We start from the raw sequence: 16,557 nt of genomic DNA, 5'->3' as shown, positions 1-16,557 counted from the left end.
GAATTAGATAGAAATATAATAATTGAAATTAAAAATGCAATAGATGGGTTCAAGAGCAGATTAGACAAAGCAAAAGAAGGATTTCCTAAAGTAAAAGAGATGTTAGGAGAAAATATCCACATACAAAGCACAGAGTGAACAAAAGAATGAAAATACAGAAACGAGCTGAAGTGGCACCTGAGACATGGACAAAAGAACTAACATGCCTGTAACTTGAATCCCAAAAGGAGAAAAGAAGAGAAAGAAGCAATAGTTGCAGAAATACTCACCCAGAGTTTTCCAAAACCAATTAAGGATATTGAGCTGCAAATCCAAGATGCTCCGTGAACCACAACTAGGGGAAATATATTTGGGGGCGGGGGCTAGTAATGGCAGATATAAATTGCATATTTAGGCCTGGCTCATAATTTTATCTCAATTATGGAATTTTGATACTCTCTCTCACCCACTTTGCTATTAAGGATAAAAGGTCAGATAACACCCCTTTTAAAGTCCCAAGGTTAAAATTTTTAATTAATTTGGGGCAGAATTCTGCAAGATATCAACTGTGACATATAAATTCTTTTCTTGGGGCCTTCCCTGGTGGCGCAGTGGTTGAGAGTCCGCCTGCCGATGCAGGGGACGCAGGTTCGTGCCCCGGTCCGGGAAGATCCCACGTGCCACGGAGCAGCTGGGCCCGTGAGCCATGGCCACTGAGCCTGCGCGTCTGGAGCCTGTGCTCCGCAACGGGAGAGGCCACAGCAGTGAGAGGCCCGCGTACCGCAAAAAAAAAAAAAAAAATACTGCAGCTAAAGGCAACACTACCTATGGTGACAAAATAAGAAGCAGTGTCTGCCACCCACCAACCTTGCAACTTTCAAAAGACCCTTCACCTCTGCACCTTTTTCATCTGTAGAAGGCTTATGTTCTTATGACTTAAGTTTAGTCAAACTAAATGATCACCCTCCAGAGCTAACATTGGAGAAATCTGTGTTCCTTAAGCCTGAAAGCTTACAGCCATGTGCCTCCTGGGCAGTGGTATTTGGCTTCTGGAATTAAGTTATGGAGACAGTTAACATTAGTCACACTGAGCTTTTGCAAGTCTATGGTGATTTTCGCGTTACAATTTCAAACTGAGCTGAAATAAAGGTTTTTTTCTCTTTTTTTTTTTGTTTTAACATAATAAGCTTTAGCATGGATTCTGAATTAAGAGAAAGTTTAGGCTAACAGTTAACCTTGGATTAATATTTATTTTACTAATGCTGGCTTTATATCACATGGTGGTATCCTATTTCCTCCAGGAAATTGTTTATGCCGTTATAAAATTCCAGCTAATGCCACAAATTCTAGATGTAGGGCACACTGCCAGAGAGCACTATTGACTGCTTATTCGAAAACCAATCATCTATTTATAAAATCAAAAGAAGCATAATCTAAATATACTCAGAGGAGAACAAGGCTGGATCCTGCGCCACCATGTTCTTTTCTTTCAGAGTCTGTCCCAGAATGCCTGGCGACAAAAAGTGCTCTGTCCCATAGCTGCAGCGCTATCTGATAAGCAATAAAGCATTACAAGGCATCTCTTTACGCTTTTAAGAGCTTGTTCTCCAGCTCAACCACAAAAAAAGATATTCAGAAGCAAGTGTGACGGCAACCTTGACATGAGGACCAGCAACAGACAGCAGGACAGGCTGGGGAACATCCAAGCGGACTTTGGAATCAAACAGATTTAAGTTTGAATTCTAGGCCCATCACTCTCAAGCCATCCGTGTACCCTTGGACAAGATATTTTTTATCTCTGAGCTTCCGTGTCTCTCATCTTCACCTAGAGAATTAATAAGAAGTACTGTCCATAGCTGTGGCGGGGGATAAATGGGGGGATTATACAGTATATGTGAAGTTGATTACAAGGTGCTTGGAACCCCATGCAGAAAGTGGTCCCCTTTTCTCGCCTCCTGGCCCAGCCCTGGGTGGGTCACTTCCCAGCACCACAGAGAGAGACCGATGAGGGCTCTTTCCTCCGCCCATAAATTCCCAGGACGGGAACTGCTTTCTGTCTGAGTTTACACTCTCTGGTGACAACCGGAATCATTTCTGTGGTGAGGCCAGTGACCCCACGTTGACCATGTGAAGACAAGCTTGATTCGCCCGCCTCTGATCCAAGATTTAGCCGCTGGGGCCTGTTCCACAGCCCGTGCAGCGTGGGTCGATTTGGCGGACGCTGACTTGGATTTAAACCCGAGCAGGAAAAAAACCTATGGGGCCTTCCCAGGACAGACCCCTAACCCACCATGTCCTATTCCTGCCTTTTGTCTGTAGAAAACCTTTAGGCAAAGAGTAAACTTAATCAGAGAAGTGAGAAAAATGCAGAAGCAAAGAAAAGCAGTCAAACAGGACAAAATAATAATAATTTAGTCATTAAACGAAGTCAAGGACCTTCAGTTCCTCCTCAAGGGCTATGGATAAAATTCTGAGCCATGTTCTGTGAGCTGTCTTGTAGATACTGAAACTCCCAGCAGGTGGAAGAAGTTAACCAACGACGATGACCAGGCTGTAGCCATGACATAAGCTGCCACAATTCAGAGAACTGGCCGCAAGGAAATGGGAACCAACCCTGGAACTGAAGATTAACTGTACTTAAAACAATCAAGCCGGACGCTGATCAGACCACTGCATGACCAATTTCAAGACGACTGTCAGGGCTGACCGTGCCGTTTCTACACGCAGCCCCTTCCCCCCGCCTGTACATCCCTGAAGCTCCCCCTTCAAAGCTCTTGCTCCCTGGTCAGCAGGAGGGGAGTCGGCCTTTGGACGTGAGTCTGCCTTCGCTCCTGGTTTCCAGCCTCCAAAATAAAGCAAACCTTTCCTTTCTACCAGCACTTGCCTCTCCAGTATTGGCTCGTGAGCGGTGAGAAGCTGGACCTGAGTTTAGTGACAGCTTCTGTGTCCTATGATCTCACCTGGGCCCTTTCCTGGAAAAGCCCCCAGGGGACACAGCCTGTGGCGGCAGGACCCACCTTACTCTCCCTGCGTTAATTCCCCGAGGAGTTACTGAAAAAACCCACCCACCTCACTGAGCCATTTCCCACCTGGCTTCTCATGGTACGAGGCAGAGGAACAGAGACTGGAGAGGATGTCAGGTCCTGAGGGGAAAGAACAGAGAACCTAACAGGACATGCCTCCAAGAGGACCTGAGACCCACCTCCACGTCGCCAAGTCACCAGGTGACTGATGGGCAGAGATCCAGGTCTAAGCAGCACCTGAGGGCTCAGAAGCAGGTCCCTCGCCGCACCCTCCTCTTCACCACTTCCCTCCACCCTCCGGCAACCTCAGAACCACACCTGCAAGAGACCAGGGCCAAACCCCCGGCACACAACAGCAGGAGGCCCAGGGCTAAGGACCTCTGAGCCACACGTCACGTTAGATTTTTTTCAACGCGAAACCAGTTCCCTCGAGGAAACATCCCAACATCAAAGAGCGTGAAGGGGCTTCCCTGGTGGCGCAGCGGTTGAGAGTCCGCCTGTCGATGCGGGGGACGCGGGTTCGTGCCCCGGTCCGGGAGGATCCCACGTGCCACGGAGCGGCTGGGCCCGTGAGCCGTGGCTGCTGCGCCTGCGCGTCCGGAGCCTGTGCTCCGCAACGGGAGAGGCCACGGCAGTGAGAGGCCCGCGTCCCGCAAAAAGAAAAAAAAAAAAAAGAGCGTGAAGTGGAGACAACTACTACAGCCTTAGAGAAAAAAACCAGACTTAGAAAAACCTCTTCCAAGCAGAGTGACTCTCAACGCGTAGCACATCTGAGACCCCCTGCAGAGCATCTTAAAAAACGTACGTCGCTGGCACCAGCCCAGACACTCCGGCAGACACTCCGGATCAGAAACTCTGGGTTCAGCTTGGGCATCGGTATTTTTTCAAAGCTCCAAGACAAAGGCTGAGAAACCCTGGCTGAATCTGTGACTATGAGTGAGGAGCAAATCAAACTCGGAACCAGGTTTTCCCATCATGGGCAGCGTTTCTTCAAGGCTGGTGGGTGGAACACTGTCCTTAAAAAGTTAAGAACTGTCACGCTGGAAAAGGATTCTGGGGAGAAGAAAGCTGGGACCCACGAGGTTAAGTCTTCCCTTTAGAACTTCCAGAACCTTTATCAGGCCCCGGTTCCTCGTACACTACAAGAGAGGAATACGCTATACGGAATTTTCCAAGCTTAGCTGATCAGAAAACTCTCCCTTCGAAAAACGTCTGGTAGCTCTAGTAATCTCTGGGAAACGCTTTGGGTCTGACAAACTGTCCTCCGTTAATTGTCTCTAGAGGTTTCCTGAAAGAACAGTACGGTGAAAAGGCTGGAATGCAAGGAGGGGCAATGAGGGCTCCACCCGGAGATTAGTCGAGAAGCCGGTGACGAGGACCTCTTTTGCCATGTCTCCCCGCCTGGGATGCTGCTCTACAGAGCCCAACACTCCTCTAACTTGGTCCCAACAGAAACACACATAGGTAATCATGACTCCCAAGCAGTGAATGAAAGTGAGCCTCTGCACGTAGCACCGAATTTCTTGGAATAAAGTTGCCAGGTATTGCCAGGTTCTCAATGATACTGCAAACATGTATGGACCTCCTTCCAAAAAGATGGCGCTGTACAAGCCCTGTAAGCTGTTATTCTAGGAGCTAGTGCCAAGGGCACAAACACCCCTGCATCACAAGAGGGATCCTTAAAAGGGAGGTACCTTCCAACCTCAGGTCACATAGGGGCATAGCTTTCCTCTGTTTCCCCTCTTGGGGGGTCAGAATTTTAAACTCAACATAAGCAACAGACGCCGGCTATGATCGGATCACACTTGCACTTCCTTTGTGGCCAGCACTGCAAATATGCAACAGAATAAAGTCATAGGCAGGGTATTCAGTTGGTGATGACAAAAAAACTAATGTCATAATACTACCTTCAATATCACATTCTAGCCAGTGAGAACTCAGCACAGACATTATTATTATTTCTGCAGATTATTATTTGATTGTGAGTAACATGAAATAAAGTTCATCTAAGCAAACTTAAAAGAACCCAGTAACTTATATCCTACCAGAGTACTGACTACCTAAGTATGGTATCACCCACAAACTTTACCTATAAGTTAGAGCGTGCTCTTGCTCCCAATCTACACATCTCTGGAGTGTCTCCTCTTCACCAGGCAGTATCCTAGGAGGTCGAAATGCAGCAGTGAACGAGACAAAAATCCCCGCCCTCCTGAAGCTTTTATTCTAGATCCAGGAATCTAAATATTTAGCAAGTTAACTGGTTTTTTTTGTCATTTCCATTTTCTTCTAAGGTTTCTTCACTATTAAACTCCTATCTCACGTGCACCCCAATGTTCACACCAGCGCTAAGACATGGAAGCAAACTAAATGTCCATTGACTGATGAATGGATAAAGAAGATGTGGTACATATCGACAATGGAATACTACTCAGTCATAAAAAAGAAGGAAATAATGCCATTTGTAGTAACATGGATGGACCTACAGATTATCCTACTAAGTGAAGTAAGGCAGACTGAGAAAGACAAATACCATATGATATCACTTATATGTGGAATCTAAAAAACAATACAAATGAACTTATTAACAAAACAGAAACAGACTCACAGACGTAGAAAACTAACTTACAGTTATCAAAGGGGAAAGGAGATGGGGACAAATTAGGAGGTTGGGATTAACATATACACACTACTATGTATAAAATAATCAACAAGGACCTACTGTATAGCACAGGGTACTATATTCAATATCTTGTCATAACCTATAATGAAATATAATCTGCAAAAAAAAAAAAAACCTTTGCTGTTCATCTGAAACTAGCACAACACTGTAGATAAAAACCATAGTTCAATAAAAGAAAAAAAAAAACCTCCCATCTCTCTCTGATCACAAAAATCCTGGATTATCAGAGCTGAAGGAAATGACCGGCGCCACTCCGTCCCTGGCATGGACTCCAGGCAGGCAGGCAGGGAGGGGACCAGATCCTGGCTGTACTCATACCTGTGACCTCAGATGACCCCTTTCCTGCTCTGAGCCTCGGTTTCCTCATCTGTTAAACAAGGACTGGGTTCGAGTTTGACCCAAGCACTGTAGTGGAGGGTGTTTGGAAATGTTGGAGGGGGCAGATTCTGGCTGACACAACAGCTGAGTGAGCCCAGGAACGCCAAACACCCTGCAGGTCCCCGGAGAAGCCTCGCCCGGGCCACGGAGCTTGTGAGCACAGAGCTGGCACAGGGCCGAGATCGCTACACACAGCCGGGGGCTCCTTCTGGACACCGGGCCGTTCCTCTCTTTAAGGACCGTCTCGGCTTTGGATGGGGAGGCCGCCTGCCTGCTCCTCGGCTCTGAAGCCCTCACACTGGGTAGAGCAGGTGCCCCTCGCCACTGTTCTAAAGCTGCCCTGATTTTCAAAACATCCGCTTTCCTCTCACAAAAGGCTTTTCATAGCTGCAGCTCAAATATATAAAATTGCAATTATTATGCCAACTAGATCTAATTTCATCCGCATCTTGTTACCAAAGATATAAACCTTATGACAACTTTGGTTTTGAGATGGTTTTCAGCATTCTTCCAAAGCCTGAAGACAAGCTAATCATTAATCCATAGAAAATAAGCAGCTTGTGGGGAGAATAACATGTGAACCAAGCCAAAAAGGTCAAGTAAGAAAATCTCATCAAATAAACAATGCAGTTAAACAGCTATCTGCTTATCCACGGTAAGCAGGGTATAAAGCAGTACTGACCAAAAGGCAGAGATCAGGCCTCCTACCTGAGCCATACCATAAAAAAAAGAAGGAATTTTCACCTTTTGCCAATTAGGTTGAAATGTCATCTCTGTCTCCTGGCTGTGTGCTGTGAAGTTATAATCTTTTTTTTTTTTTAAACATCTTTATTGGAGTATAACTGTTTTAGTTTCTCCTTTACATCAAAGTGAATCAGTTATCCATATACATATGTTCCCATATCTCTTCCCTCTTGCTCCTTGCAGGTATTCAACCCCTAACTTGCCCTGGAGGCACATATTTGGGAGGCTAAAGGCTACGGAAAGATTATAAAGCATCCCCAGAAAGATTCTTACACCTAACTAGATGGTTCGCAACTGTGTCCCGAAGCACCCTGGAGCACCAAAGGGAGCTCAGAGCTGTGCTTCAGAGTATTTTAAACTTTCAACCAAAGCACTGGATACTAGACATCTGTTGGACATTATGCAAACTGCTGGCTCCAGGTAATTCACACTTTCAACGTGAGACTGAACTACATTCCTTTTGAAGATATCACATCTCTGTGAACCTACATTTTGAGCAGTTCCTGTGATGAAAAGCAACGGCTACGTAAGATGAAGTGTCTAATCTGACCCCAAGGTTTGGGGAGCTGTGCAGCACCCTAGAGAGAGACACATCCCATTATTAAGTAACTGCGGTTAAGAATGAGATAAAGCAAGTATTTTTCTTTCAATTTATTGTATTATTTTTTCAAGCAGCTACTAAGTTGTTAGGACATAAAGACTCACAAGCTAATGAACGTTAACTACTTAGTGGGAAAAAAAAACATTCGTTAGCCATTTTCTTAGCCAAGGGGTGTTGGGGAAATGAATGGGACACTAACCACACCGTTAAACCTCTGACCTAAACCTCTGGGTCAATCTCCAAAACAGGGCAGGGAACAGGAAAGTTTCTTTTGCAAAGGGCAGATCTTTGGAAGAAGAGGTCCACTCCTGGGCGGCCTCCTCAAGCGTCACGGTGACGGCATCGCTGCTGTGGCCCCCGTGGGACGGCCAGGACCGCCAGGACCGCCAACTCCCCACGTTGTATGGCCACTGCCACCTTTGTTTCTGGGGCTCAAACACAGAAGGATAGAACGACCGAATACGTCCAGTAAACACAGCCTACAAGCTAAAGATGGGTTTCCACATTGTCACTGCAATTTTTTATCGCGAATTGAGGAGTGTGAGCTCTTCCAAACAATTCACCATATGAGCATCTGTAAAAAATCAGCGGCGGTGACTTCAGTTCCTTTTCAGGCCTCCTATTCATCAATCTCCAATCCATCCAACTCCTGCCAGAAAATTAAGATCAGGTGGGAGCCTCGGCATAGGCCAAGCATCTGAACTGTACAAAGTAGGCTTTAAGAATGCTAGCTTCATTACGGGCAAAGAGTTGACGGATAGGTGTCAAAACAAAAGGGGTACAAGTAAGGCATTTCTCATTAGTTACAAGGAGACAAACAGCAGCCATACAGTGAAGAAATTAATCATTACCTTGCCTGGGTCATCAAAATTAGCATCACCACTGAGGGGCAAATGAGGACCTGGTAAGAACATATCCTTAAACAGAATCCCTGCTAGGAAGGCACAGCGTGAATCCAACCACGCGATCACTCATCTAACCCCAGATGAATATTCTTTACAAGAAAAACGATTGTGGGGCTTCCCTGGTGGCGCAGTGGTTGAGAATCCGCCTGCCGATGCAGGGGACACGGGTTCGTGCCCCGGTGCGGGAAGATCCCACATGCCGCAGAGCGGCTGGGCCCGTGAGCCATGGCCAGAAAAAAGATTGTATTCTTCAAAAACATCATTTCACAAAAGAAAGACTATGAAAACATTTCAGATTTAAGGAAGATACAGACATAACAGCTAAATGGAATGCCTGGTCCTGGTACTAGAGGGAAATGATATAAAGGACATTATAAGTGAACTTACAGAGTCAGAGGACAGACAATCTGTTATCTAATAAGATAAACTGAAATAAGTGTTAAACTGACTGAATGATGCCTGCACCATTGTTATATTAGAAAACATGCTTATTCTTGGGAAATACACACTGATCTATTCAGGAATAAGGGCTATGATGTATGAACTTAAATGGTTCAGAAAAAAACCTAATGTACAATAATCTTTATGTGTATAAATCTTTTTAATCTTAATCTTTAATCTTTATTATAAATCTTATAATCTTTATGTGTATAAATAATCTTTATGTGTATATATACTATATAGATAGAGAGAAGGAGAGAGAGGGGAAGAGAACACACAAATGGAAAACAGTGCAAAATATTAACAATAGGTGGATCTGGGTAAAGGCCTTATGTACTTTTTGTTCTGTTGGGTTATTTTTTAACATCTTTATGGGGGTATAATTGCTTTACGATGGTGTGTTAATTTCTGCTTTATAACAAAGTGAATCAGCTATACATATACATATATCCCCATATCTCCTCCCTCTTGTGTCTCCCTCCCACCCTCCCTATCCCACCCCTCTAGGTGGTCACAAAGCACCAAGCTGATCTCCCTGTCCTATGCGGCTGCTTCCCACTAGCTATCTATTTTACATTAGGGAGTGTAGATATGTCCATGCCACTCTCTCACTTTGTCCCAGCTTACCCTTCCCCCTCCCCGTGTCCTCAAGTCCATTCTCTACCTCTGCGTCTTTATTCCTGCCCTGCCCCTAGGTTCTTCAGAACCTTTTTTTTTTTAAGATTCCATATATACGTGTTAGCATACGGTATTTGTTTTTCTCTTTCTGACTTACTTCACTCTGTATGACAGACTCTGGGTCCATCCACCTCACTACAAATAACTCAATTTCATTTCTTTTTATGGCTGAGTAATATTCCATTGTATACACATGCCACATCTTCTTTATCCATTCATCTGTCGAGGGTCAATACATGAAAGGATGTTCAACATCATTAATCATTAGAGAAATCAAAACCACAATGAGGTATCACCTCACACCAGTCAGAATGACCATCGTCAAAAAATCTACAAATAATAAATGCTGGAGAGGGTGTGGAGAAAAGGGAACCCTCTTGCACTCTTGGTGGGAATGTAAATGGATACAGCCACTATGGAGGACAGTATGGAGGATCCTTAAAAAACTACAAATAGAACTACCATACGACCCAGCAATCCCACTACTGGGCATATACCCTGAGAAAACCATAATTCAAAAAGTGTCATGTTCATGGTTCTATTCTTATGTTTACAACTTTTCGACAATTTGAAATTATTTCCAAATAACGTATTTTCAAACAGTAAAGTGCTGAACCACATTTGGGCACAAGAAAACAACTGCTTAAGTAACTAAACATGACACATGCAACCACAGCTAAAGAATGTGCATATCAGAAGTGTGTGGTCTTGGTGGCAGGACGTTCAGAGCACGTCGAAAGAGGCTCTCCAGTCATCAGCCTGTTGGAGGCTCTGGTGTGAGGTGCAGGGACAGTGAAAAAACTGGAGACGGCCAGCCTGGAGCAAAAGTCACGCCTCCTTCGGGGGCCCCTGGTTGAGAGGTTCTCCACGAGGAGGTGAAGTCGGCGTTCTTCTGAGGCTCCTGCGGGCAGAGCCAGAACACCTGAGCTCCCCAAAGATTCCAATTCCAAGTGAAGCCTGGGATTCTGGGTGGGTCCCCAGCATCCCAGATGACTCAGTGCAGCGGCTCAAGGACCCCGCCATGGGCTCCTGCAGGGCAAGGACCGTCCATCCCACCAAATCTCCAGCGTCTAGCAGTGGAGGACTCATGGCCGACACCCAAGCCAACATTTGCTTAATTAATTAATTAACCAACAAACAAGTGAATCCTTTCAATTATGGAAGCTGGGAAAGGAAAAAGGAGGAAGCAGGGACCAGAGACTTTTTTTTTCCATTTTAGAATAATGTAAACATTTACCTCCTGTTAGTTAATATTGATAATTTCTTGCATCCCTACTATGTGCCAGGAACTTCTCAATCCTCACAACGACTCCAAAAGGTACCATTCGTTTCATTTTCCAGAAGAGGAGAAGGGTAGCGGGGTTCCGTAACCTGTCCAGCTCACGGGATTAATAAGGGATGGAGCTGAGGCTCCGAACCCAGTTCTAGGGTCTTTGTGAAGCCAACTGCCTTGCCTCTAGAAACAGGGAAATGTAGACCTCAACGCCAATCGGCCGAACAACCAGAAGGGCCAGGGTGAGAGCCACCTGTGCCCTGATTTGAAGAAGAAGAAATTCAGAAGAAAGTGGATGCCTAGATACATCTTTAATCTGCTTCTAACGGGAAGAAACACACGTTAGGACAAAGACATCTTAGGGAGACGTGCAGCCTGCAAGTGGCCAGGCTGGTGGCCAGGTACTTATGTTCCCCAAACCAAAGTAAAACACCTGGAAACAGGAGTGAGAAGGGCAGTGGGTAGGGTAAACAAGAAGTTATTTTTCTGATGCACTTTTGACTCTTTCAGTTAATTATCTTCTTTCATTCATAGCGTCCTTTGTCTTAAGCTTCTCCTATGATTTTACTCAGGAAGAACGAGAGCCCTTCTTAGAGGGGAAGGCACAGAGCAGGAGAAGAGGGGAGAAGAAAGACGCTGGTTTGAATCCCTCGACAGCTCGGGTCCCCTGCATCCACGCATCCGCGCATCCACCGTCCTTGTCAGAAGAGCCGGCGGGGCTGCTCCCGCGGGCCGGTTCACACTCACCCGCTAACCCAGCAGCTCGTGCCGCTGAGCACGTGCTCTGTGCCCCGCACCGAAGGTGTCAAGTGGTCCCAGTGGGGCTCAGGACCCTCCAGACTTCTCAGGCTAGTTAACAGGAAAGAAAGGCAAGGAAACCAAATGGAATAACACTATTTAGTACGTGCCAAAGATCGCAAGTCAGCCGGTGGCGAGAGGCCTGAGCCAAGTCACGGAGAGCGAGTAGGAAACGGCCCGGCCCATGAGCCCGGACGGGCGTCCCGGGGAGGGGACCCAGCAAAGGCCCCAGGTCAAGCCAGAGGGCCCTCAGGGTTGGCGCACCAGAGCGCAGGCCACCTGGAGGTGCCGGGAGGCCACTGGGAGATTCTGAACAGGGCCAACATGAGCCAAGATGAGGTAGCTCAGAAGAGCCGCTGTGGCCACAGCGGGCGGGTGGGGGTGAAGGTGAGGAGGTGAGGTAAGGACAGCCCGGGGGGTGCAAGCGCCGACTGAGACACGAGGAAGAGGGGAAGGTGAGATGCAGGCACTCGGCGATGGACCGCAGGAGCACCGTCAGTGCCAGTAAGGGAGTCAGGATGCCTCGGGGGGCTCTGGCTGGTGACTGAGGGGGAGCCCGAGGGGACGTAACGGGTGCCGGGTGCCGGCGGGACACGTGGCAGAGGTGGCCGAGAGTCCGCCGTGCCAGACGGCAGCGTGACCTGGGGAAACAAATGTGAAGTCAGCAGAAGTTCACCATTTAGCGCAGAGGAAGCTGCGTGGATAATACAGAATGAGAGGGCAGAGAGGATGGAAGGCTGGGAACAAGAGACGGGAAAGGGGGCCCCGTGGATCAGCCGCAGAAAGAGGGAGAAAATGGGGGAGAGTTCACTGTCACCGTACATAAGCCAAGGGAGTGAGAGTTCTGAGGGCAGTGGTCAGACGGTCGGATGCTGGAGGGACGCGTGCGGGTCACGCGCATCTCCATGACCTGACTTCCGAAGTACTAAACTAAGAGTTGCGATGCCTTATCAAACTACAGTGAGAGCAGCGATCACGCCGAGACCGAAACTCACGACCGGAAATTCATCCCCACGTTTGTTTGTGAATATGAACAAACACGCTAGAGGCCGCGAATGCAGAGACGGTGCTCCCTTGGAGGACAACGGCAGCCAAAGGACAGACATCTAGTAGGTAAACAACTGTAAGCAATGGAGAAATAAGGTGGGAGGTGGCAGGGGGGCACAGACGCCCAGCCCCAGGCCAGGCAAAGGCTCAGGAAAGGCTTTCCAGGGCTGAGTCCTGAGTCCAGAGAAGGAACGCAGTCCGGAAGGCAGAGGACAGAGGGGGCAGGGAGGGGAGGGTCCGCCAGGACAAGACGCAGGCGTTAAGAGACTGAAGCAAGAAACCAACGGGATGGAAGAGGCGTCTCAAAGGGCAGAGCCCCGGAGCAGGGCAGAAGAGACAAGAGCCAGGCCTAAGGAAGTGTCGATCAACAGGGAGAGATGGCGGCCCACTGGCAGGCGTGCGCCAGTGGACACCCACGCGGGGCCCAGCGTGACCCTCTGATGTGACCCGAAGAAGCCTCATCTGCAGAAAGCAAACGGTGCTCAGGAGGACAAATTAACATTGCAGCAGCAAACACTGACACTCGAGAAAAGCCCACAGACTTTACGTCTCATTACGTTAAGTGGAAAGATTTTTGAGCGTCTAAAACAGGTCCCAAAGAAGGCTACTTTATAAAACACAAACTGCTCTGCCGAATTCTCTCGTTTTGCAAAAATGCGCAACTTGCCAAGTGTCTCCATGATAGCTTTATATTAGTATTTCCTTGTAATACCCGCTTCGCTCCAACATAAGACGGAATCAGCTAGCACTTTACACGAGCTGGCAGACGCCATGTCACGGGCTTGTAGAGCTGCAAAGAACGACGGGGTTATCCGTCCACAGACAGAGATTGCATCCCTCAGACGCCAGGTGAGGAACTAAGCGGTGAGAACAGATGATTCTGCGGCCTGCTGGGGGGTTTGGGGTGGGGGGGGGGGCGGGGGCGGGAGCAGGGAGCCCGGGAGGCCGTCGTGGAACAGGGATGACAGGACAGCGACGGGCGCCAGTCCGGGAGGGCCAGGGGCCGGTGGCTCCTGGGGGGCCGGGACCCCGCTTATTCCCCTTCCCACGCACCCGCTCACCCATTCATTGCTTCCTTGGGTGCCTCCAGGTGCCAGGCCCTGCTTCTGAGTGCTGGCAGCCCCATAGGCGGGTTGCTGCTGAAGGACCAGTAGACGTCCCGTGGGGGGTAGCCGCCGGTGGGAAGGAGAGTGTGGAGACACGGGGCACGGAGTGGGGCACAAACTCGGAGGGCAGCGCTTCCCTGAGAGCAGCACAGGCTCCGGGCAGGCCTCGGGGGACACCAGGCGATGCCCCCGCAAAGCCTTTCAAGGCCTCGTGCTGGCGAGCATCTGAATCAGTCAGCCGTCCTGGCTGGGACTCCATGAGCACCGTGCACGGGGGTGGGATACCTGCCGACCGACACCCCAGACGCTCTTTCCCCAGTTGACACCGCTGTTCCCCGTGGGTCTGGTGAAGCTCCGCTACCGAGGGCCGTTCAAGTCCCTGCGTCTATAAAGGACTCAGTCTGTAAGGAGCAGTTCCTGGAAAACCGAAGGCTTTCCCGAGCTCGTACTGCCCCGCTGGAGCCTGACGCCCTGGCAATATCCAGTCTCTGCAGCCGGACGCACAGCCCCCAGGCCGCCGCCAAAACCCAGCTCCGCCGCCCTCATCACCGCCTCCTGAAGGATAAACATCTTAATCGGCTTCTGATTACATCTCTATTTTGTACAGTTGACTTTGGCTCTTTTCTACTATTACCTCAAGGCTTTGATATCATGGAGTTCTAATGAACTGCTCTCTTCTACATCATCCAAGTAATTCTCAGAAACATTAAACATCGCAAGACCTCAGATTAGAAGAATTCCATTATGACCCTTAAGCTGCCCTTGAGTCACTTAGGCCTCTTAGCCACTCGACTTTCTACTCAGAAAAGAACTTGTGAAGAATTATTCTTTACTTATTTTTGTTTGATTATTAACTTTGGGCAAGGTTGGTTTTATTTTTCGTTACTGGTGACTCTGATACAGTGCCTTTAACTCCTCATTCTCTACTGTTTGAGTACAAAGTGGTTCATTAACCCAAACTCACATCCTGGGTTTTGACTTTCACTCTTTTATCTTAATCGGTGTAACAAAAGTAAAAACAAAATCATGAACAAAACCTCTATAGAAGTTTGTTAAATGAAGAAGGGTGAAGGGGTTTTCTTGAAGATATGCAAAGGCTGAGCGTATCTTACCTATTTTCATTTTTATGGCTCCAGAATCATGTCCAGAGAAAACTAAAAAAAGGGGTTTTGCTCCGCTGAAGGTAAGAACCACATATTCGACTTCCCATCTCATGCTGTTCCATTTCAACTAATGATGTCCCTGAGGTTCTTGCTTTTTCAAAGTTTAGTATTGCCAGATGTAATAAAATAACTTATTGCCAAGAAATTCAAAATTACTGGTTACAACAGCTGAACTAAAACAATGTTCCCGAGATTTACGTGTGTCCCCAGTCTGAGACCAACCATACAATCCATCAGGGTACCATTATTCTCCAAGAATTCTAGAAAGTTTTCCCCTAAGACGTTATAAGTTAGAAAGGAAGATCATCCTTCAATTTCCTAAACATCTTATTTAAATAATGATTTTGTAGCATGGTGAAAATTACGATGTCCTTTTGATTATGAGTTAAATATTTGAGAAAGCTTAACGTTTTGTCACAACTTCCAAAAGGAGAACAAATGTTCCTATTTAAGTGAACTTTGTAAAAAAAAGAATTATGCAGTTCTTCTAACTGTTTACATTACTAGTTTCAGGGCATTTGCCACTCTGAGAAGAGACAAATTCTGAGGAAGTTGGCAAAGTTAAATATCGATTACAGGCTTTACAAGTGAAGAAAAGGCTTTTCCAAAGCAGCCAAGTAATTGTATTACGTTGAAAAAGTACTCATATCTTAAAATAGTAATTTGTTACTAATGGAAAGTAAAATGAAATTTAGCACATTTCAAACATAGCCCCAATACTGAATAAACTCAGATCATACAGGGGTTCATTTCTTAAGTAATTCATGATTAACAGACTCACTTACCTGGAAGTATAGGAAAAGAAGGTTACGATGAAACTACATCATTTTTTCACTGGGTAATAATATCTTGACTTCTCTCCTTGAAATGGAAAGGAATCTAAAATGCAAAAATTAAAATAAAATAAAAATAGGAGTCGCCCTTGTGCATTTCCATGTCTTAAATTACGAAATTTTAAATCATTTAGGAGATAAAATACAATTCATCCAAAGTCCTGCCCCAAAAAGCAGGATGGTATTTTCCCCTTTCTATCTTAATGGGTAAAATGCAAAATATTTGTTAAAACACACACACACACAGAGATAATCAAGGTTTAAAACAAATGCTGAGAGCCATGTAGAAGTGTGTGTAAAAGCAAAGCAGAGTCACATGCTCGGAAAAGACCCCAAGAAGCAAACCTCGCAGCGAAGCAGGGTGCCCGCCGCCCGCTGGGACCTGGGCGCTGCGTCCGCACGGAAGCCGCGGCTCAGGTGGGGTCAGGGGACCGCGCACGGCGCCGCCGGCACTTTTTAAAATGGTCCTAGGGACTGAAATGTTACGAAACAGCAAATCCCGGGGAAGTTGGAGAGCCCAGCTCCCCGGGACGCGCGCCCCCGCGGACGCCCCCGCGCCCGGACCCGGGGGCGCGCACAGCCCGCGAGACCTGCCCCCCGGCCCCGCGCCCCCGCGCCCCGCCTTGCAGGAGCCCACCGAGCCGCCCCTGGGTCCAAGGAGCTCAACGCAGATGGGGAAGAGGTACGAGCAAAACACCCGGGAAGCGACGGCAAGGAAAATACTCTGGAGAGGACTGAGCCTCCCTGTTAAGTACATGTTAATAATGCTACCTTCACCTCATTCACGCAGAGTCCTGTTTATAGTTCAAGTCATAGCAAAAAATAAAAAATACTATATGGTTCCCTTTTCACACGCAGGAATTTTAAAAGGCCCAGGGTGTTATACGAGGACAAAGAAAAGACTGATA

The 16,557-nt window shown here is 47.3% G+C and overlaps 1 protein-coding gene across 10 annotated transcripts in view; it reads right to left on the bottom strand.

The window, feature by feature from the left end:
• CSGALNACT1 (chondroitin sulfate N-acetylgalactosaminyltransferase 1) overlaps positions 1 to 16,557 on the bottom strand; it is a 292,946-nt gene that overhangs the window by 136,693 nt on the left and 139,696 nt on the right. For 6 of the 10 annotated variants that reach the window (XM_067022817.1, XM_067022821.1, XM_067022822.1 and 3 more), the window contains exon 2: positions 15,602 to 15,695. The exons of 3 other annotated variants lie outside the window; for them this stretch is intronic. The gene's annotated coding sequence lies outside the window, so the exon portion shown is untranslated. Of the gene's footprint in view, positions 1 to 15,601; positions 15,696 to 15,994; positions 16,168 to 16,557 lie in introns of those variants that run through there. One more of the 10 variants, XM_067022819.1, reaches the window with a different exon arrangement.

The sequence above is a fragment of the Kogia breviceps genome, chromosome 20 (assembly GCF_026419965.1).
Source record: "Kogia breviceps isolate mKogBre1 chromosome 20, mKogBre1 haplotype 1, whole genome shotgun sequence".
Lineage (NCBI taxonomy): Eukaryota > Metazoa > Chordata > Mammalia > Artiodactyla > Physeteridae > Kogia > Kogia breviceps.
This window is presented reverse-complemented; position numbering and strand designations above follow the sequence as displayed.